Below are 6,906 nucleotides of genomic sequence, written 5' to 3'. Positions count from 1 at the left end.
ACCGTCATTTGTGACGTCAGTGGTGTCAAGAGAGAGACCTCAATGGGGGGGGGGGGGGCAGACTGGAGGTCTGTTCCGTTTCATGATGATAGCCGGTTCTGCATCGATACCAGTGATGTCCGTCTGTTGACTAGAAGGAGGCCAAGTGAGTGCCTGCAACCAACACGTCTCCAGCTGGACACACTGGATCTGCTCTGCGAGGTACGGTCTCGGAAGGGGTTTCATACGACAGCAAGAGCATTCCCGTGGTTATCCCAAGCACCCTGACTTCAAATTCATGCGTAAGTCTGGTGATCCAATCTGTTGTGCTGTCATTCATGAACAGCATTCCAAGGGGCGTTTTCCAACAGGATTACGCTCGCCCACATACCTCAGTTGTAAACTAACACACGGTGCAGAGTGTCGACATGTGGTCTTGGTCTGCTAGATCACCAGATCTGCCTCCAGTCAGGCTCGTATGGGACAGAATCGGACGACGGCTCCAGCGCCGTTCACAAACAGTATTAACCCTCCCTCTATTGACTGAACAAGTGTAACAGGCAACTGATATCCGATACTTGTACAACACAGTGCTTGCACGTTTGCATGCTTGCTTTGAACATTCTGGTGGTTACACCGGTTATTAATTTACTGGCATTCCAGAAGAAATAAAAACTTTGAGATTCGCCGATGACATTGTAATTCTGTCAGAGACAACAAAGGACTTGGAAGAGCAGTTGAATGGAATGGATAGTGTCTTGAAAGGAGGATATAAGATGAACATCAACAAAAGCAAAACGAGGATAATGGAATGTAGTCGAATTAAGTCGGGTGATGCTGAGGGAAATAGATTAGGAAATGAGACACTTAAAGTAGTAAAGGAGTTTTCCTATCTGGGGAGCAAAATAACTGATGATGGTCGAAGTAGAGAGGATATAAAATGTAGACTGGCAATGGCAAGGAAAGCGTTTCTGAAGAAGAGAAATTTGCTAACATCGAGTATAGATTTAAGTGTCAGGAAGTCAATTCTGACAGTATTTGTATGGGGTGTAGCCATGTATGGAAGTGAAACGTGGACGGTAAACAGTTTGGACAAGAAGAGAATAGAAGCTTTCGAAATGTGGTGCTACAGAAGAATGCTGAAGATTAGATGGGTAGATCACATAACTAATGAGGAAGTATTGAATAGGATTGGGGAGAGGAGAATTTTGTGGCACAACTTGACCAGAAGAACGGATCGGCTGGTAGGACATGTTCTGAGGCATCAAGGGATCACCAATTTAGTATTGGAGGGCAAAAATTGGAGGGTAAAAATCGTAGGGGGAGACCAAGAGATGAATACACTAGGCAGATTCAGAAGGATGTAGGTTGCAGTAGGTACTGGGAGATGAAGAAGCTTGCACAGGATAGAGTAGCATGGAGAGCTGCATCAAACCAGTCTCAGGACTGAAGACCACAACAACAACAACAGCATTCCACATTTGCAATGGCTTATCTCGGCTTACATTAACCCGTGCAAGTTACTTAGAGAAATACATTGCCGAAATTTCATAACTCTACGTTAACAATATTTTGCTGTTGCGATTTTTTTCCGTCAGTGTGCTATAGTGTCAAAAGTAACTGCTCTCATTTTTAAAAGTTTTTGATACTGAACAGGCACACGCAGTGAGAATTTACATATTTCATCAGACAATAATACTATGGTACATATTTCAGGTCAAAGATATTTGAATGTGTAAAACATAACATCTTCTAAGTAAAATCGAATGTTGTGGTGTAATAGGAACTGACATGAAACAAAGGCTCACGAAAGCATAATCCTGTGTTAAACTGTTACTTCTCATCCAACTATAAAATAGTGATGTGTGGGATACCACATAGTTCCTTCTTACAGTTACTAACTTTTTCTTGTGTGTGTATGTGTGTTTAGTGGTTACGGACGTTCAACGTCTAGGTTATTAGCGCCCTTACACACGTTATATTCGTTAAAAGAAACGAAATGTTGTAAGCAGACTGTTTAGGTTTTTATGTTGGTAATGCCATGTAGTGCTATGTATGAAAATCGCTGACTGCGCTATGTGCAGTCTGTGGCTGTTTGGACTCATTGTTGGAATATTCGCTTGTGTAGTATTGGGCAGTTGGATGTGAACAGCTCATAGCGTTTGGCGGTTGGAAGTGAGGCGCCAGCAGTGGTGGATGTGGAGAGAGAGATACCAGAGTTTTGAGACGTTACTATAAGCGGACGTTCTGGACGTGTGTCCGCCAGAAAAGGAAATTTGTAAAGATGGATGTCATGAATTGATATATATGATGACTTTTGAACATTATTATGGTAAATACATTGTTTGTTCTCTATCAAAATCTTTCATTTGCTAACTATGCCTACAGTAGTTAGTGTCCTCAGTAGTTAGAATCTTTTATTTAGGTGCCAGTATTGGCACTCGCTGTATTGCAGTAGTTCGAGTAACGAAGATTTTTGTGGGGCAAGTGATTCATGAAAGGTATAGGTTATTGTTAGTCGGGGCCATTCTTTTGTAGGGATTATTGAACTGCGTTGCGCTAAAAACATTGTGTGCCAGTTTAGCGATGACCAGAATAAGTAAACAGAGAACTGTCTGAGTACGTTCAGTTTTGCTCAGCTGCTTGAAAATCAAATAACGTAAGAGGTTTTCCAGCACAGTCATGCTTAATTTTCTAAAGGGACGTTTCAGAGTTTTTATTGTGTATATTCATAACCTTTCATAAGTAACATTATAATTTGCCAAGTTTGTTTTATTTTCAGGTGAAAAAACACTTCAATAAATAGCATATCGAGTATAATTTTAAAACAAATGGTTAATGATATTTTGGGGGATATTCATAAATGTTTCCACGACAACTGTATGACATTAAACTTTGGAAAGACGTATTACATGCAGCTCAGAACTTGCAAGAAAATTACCCTAAGGATATGTCTAAAAAATAACGACAAACAAATTCAAGGTGTTTACACAGTTAAATTCTTGGAGTTACAAAATAACAATAAATTCAACTGGGAGGAGCGTATCACAGAACCTACGAAGCACCTTAACAAATTTTTATTTGAAATTCACATGATGTCAGACGTTGGAGATTTAAAAAGGAAGAAGCTACATAGCTTCGCTTATTTTCATTCCACAAGGGGCATACTGAATCATTTTTTGGATTGACTCATCAGCTCAAGCTAAATTGCCGAGTCAAAATGCGTATAAAACAAATTACGAGGTGTTGTCAACGCAGGAACTTCCTGCAGGACCCTGTTCAAGAAACTGAAGATGGTAACTACAGCTTCGCAATACATTAAATCTATAACGCATTTGTCAGTAACAGTATACCTCGATTTCAAACCAACAGCTCACTTCAGGGCAGTACTAGAAATAACAACAATTATCCGCGAAGTGTCAAAGTCATTTACTTTGGTCCAGGAATATGGATCAACATATTCCGTAACTTGGCACCAGATGTGAAAACTGTAACTACTAATAAAGTTCGTTGTAGGAAGAGTACAAAGAATTTATTCGGTACCTAAGTCCTTCTATTCAGTTGGCGTGTTTCTTAGTAGAGCGGAATGATGTGTGTATGTTATTCCTAACATCAAATAAAGTGAATTTTCCTCAAAATCTAACTTCTACACAGCTTCAGTTGAGTAATGTGATCAATGTACTCGTAAAAAAAGTCACAAACAGATTTTTACTTTGATTGATGACTGCAAAAGCCATAGAACTATCGTATGGAGCTCATTGTACTGCATATTTACATGTTTTTTTTTTAAACAACATATTACGTATTAAATGAAAATATGTTTAAGATATTTTTGCTTATTTCACACCAATGAAGACCATTTAACTTGGGATCTGTGTAAGGGATATTCTTAAACCTCTTTTGTTTCTTAATGTGTGTCACGTATGTTTGTTTTATGAAATATTACATTCGCGAGGATCTGGTGGCTAATCTATAGGATAAAAATTACAATCTAATCATGTCTGAATGAAATCAGGGAGAAAAGAAATTTATGACCAAATTCGAGGCAATTTGTGAGGCATGAAGGAGTCGTTAATTTGCTGATTGTGTGGTGTTAGGGAAGGGGATCGGGAGGGAATGGTACACGCTGACCAAGGCTACAGTAAGCCGGCGCTACAGTCTGGAACCGTGCGACCGCTACGGTCGCAGGTTCGAATCCTGCCTCGGGCATGGATGTGTGTGATGTCCGTAGCTTAGTTAGGTTTAAGTAGCTCTAAGTTCTAGGGGACTGATGACCTCAGCAGTTAAGTCCCATAGTGCTCAGAGCCATTTGAACCAAGATTACAGTAAACAGCTTCAGTTGGATGTGAACTACAATAATTGTTATGCAGAGATGAGGAAGCTTGCATAAGATACACTAGTGTGTAGAACTGCGTTGGTCCTGTTCTTGGAATGAAAACCAGAAGAACAGTGGCAACATAAGTTTGGCAGTTTTTGCATTGTATTCTAAGACTGTTCACATACGTGAACAAGCAGTTGTAGAAATCGAATATCAAGTCTAGTATGCGTGTTTCTCATGATGACATTGACACGGAGGAAAGATTTCAGGTCGTATTGATGGAAACAACAATGAACTGAGAACAGAATATAGAGTGTGAAACAATGAAAGAGGAAAATGCTGTTATAGAAGAAATAACATAGAAAATAAACGAACTGGGTGTCACTTGGTAAGGGACTTTAAGGGCGAAGTATACGACCTTAAGGGTGAAGCAAGGAGGACCTAAGAAGCAGACTAGTACAGGCGTAGATAGAATTCGCCACTAAAATATATCAAATTTGGATTTTAGTATGAAGAAGAAATATATCAGAACGTACGGAAATATATCAGAACGTTTCGAGCACAACATTGTACGGAAATGTATCATGGATTGTGAGGAAACCAGACTAATTATAATCGGAGAGCTTCAGATGTTGCATTAAAGAAGGCTGCTGAAAACTTAGTTGGCTGATTAGATAAGAATTAAGTTTCTCGGCATGATCGGCTGGGAGACGAAGTGGTAGGCTGATAGGATGTGTGTAAGACATCAGCGAATAGCCACTATAGTACTAGAGGGAGTCGTTGACGGCAAAATTTGCTATGGTGAACAGAAAGGACGTATTTCGAAGAAGCACCGATATTTAAATAAAGCACGTAATCCATGTAATCCATGCTACGTCCAGAATAGCCACACCCTTATGAAAGGTGGAGGGGAGGGGGGGGGGGGGGGCGGGGTCAGGTAATTTATCTGCGCAATGCCCACAGAGTCGTTGGTAGTGTGCGATGGAGAAAATTCAGTTTTACTTACGCCGCAAAGCGAGGTATCACCTACCGGATGAACCGTTCTCTACACGTGCAGTGGTTGTATTGAGTCATGATTTATATGAGACATAAGGCCCTACACTTGTCTCTTAAATCTAATACATACAAGGAATAAATGCATGCAACTGCAACGCTACGAGTCAGTACAACTGCGTAGTGACTACTTTTACGCACGAACACGGCAGGTGCCATTACCCGATTTCCAAGGTCAGTGGAAGTGGAAGTGGAGCTAAAATAAGCGAAACTGTGTGTCAGCTGATCTGTAGATACTCGTCCGCTTCTGAGAAAATGACCGTCAAAGTATTCGATGTAGCTGATGACTTTTAACGCGCAGTAAACTTAGCCAAACTGGTACCATATTGGCTAGCTCCGTAAACTTTCAGTTTTGCGTCCTTCGTTCGAAACTCGATTATTGCCTTTCATTTTAGATTATTTTTTCATTTATCTACCGATGTTCGTAAAAAGGTTACTACACGAAAATTTCTTACCAAGTTACGGTATGCAAGGGCGTTATATTAATTGTAAAATTAAATTACGTTTCACAGTAAGTGTCATACATTTATTATACAGGGTGGTCCATTGATCGTGACCGGGCCAAATATCTCACGAAATAAGCGTCAAACGAAAAAACTGCAAAGAGCGAAACTTGTCTAGCTTAAGGGGGAAACCAGATGGCGCTGTGGTTGGCCCGCTAGATGGCGGTGCCAAAGATCAAACGGATATCAACTGCGTTTTTTTTTAATAGGAGCCTCCATTTTTATTACATATTCGTGTAGTACGTAAATAAATATGAATGTTTTAGTTGTACCACTTTTTCGCTTTGTGATAGATGAGATATTTGGCCCGGTCTCTATCAATGGACCACCCTGTATATGAGTGTATGGTATTTTCAGTGACACAAATCTTTTTAGATTTTCGTATTGTTCTATTTAAACCTTATATCTACTCTTACTTCTTACATTTTTCCGGAAGATTTGGTGCATTCCCGTTAATCATACCGATCGTAGGAATATTCGAAATGTAGAAATTTAGAACACCAAAAGCATCTAGCGAAGGCAGGTTTGCCACTGCAACACTTCTTCGTACGAATCTTACTCGGAAAAGGGAAGTCGTTACCACTGCTGAAGATTTACGCCGGTATCAATTTCGTGGCTAACAATGCATAAGGTATCACGTTCCCTGAAACTGGAACTCCAGATTGGTTATTAATCGAGATATACTACAGGAATTTCACTAAAAACAATTTCAAACAATTTTTCGAGTCATTTATTTTTTTATTTATTCACCAGACATACAATCAGTAGACGAATAAGGAAAAGTTATTTCAGTACACGTTTGGAAATCGTTCATGGTGTATTCTTCTATGGAAATGGATAGATAAATGAAAACAATAATAATAGTATATCGTACACAGGGCACGAAACTGTGAACGCACGTCGCTAGCCACTGTATTACGGCTTCGGCAAGACTGTTTGCTCCCTGAAAGGAATATACAGTTACTCGTAAATTTTGACCGGCGTTCTCCCAGAAACGGTCGAGTGTCTTCGAATAAGTCGACACACGTGTTCGCCAGTTTGACCCCTCTGCCA

Source organism: Schistocerca cancellata, chromosome 5 (genome assembly GCF_023864275.1).
Source record: "Schistocerca cancellata isolate TAMUIC-IGC-003103 chromosome 5, iqSchCanc2.1, whole genome shotgun sequence".
NCBI classification, from domain to species: domain Eukaryota; kingdom Metazoa; phylum Arthropoda; class Insecta; order Orthoptera; family Acrididae; genus Schistocerca; species Schistocerca cancellata.
Note: the sequence above shows the minus strand (reverse complement) of the source record.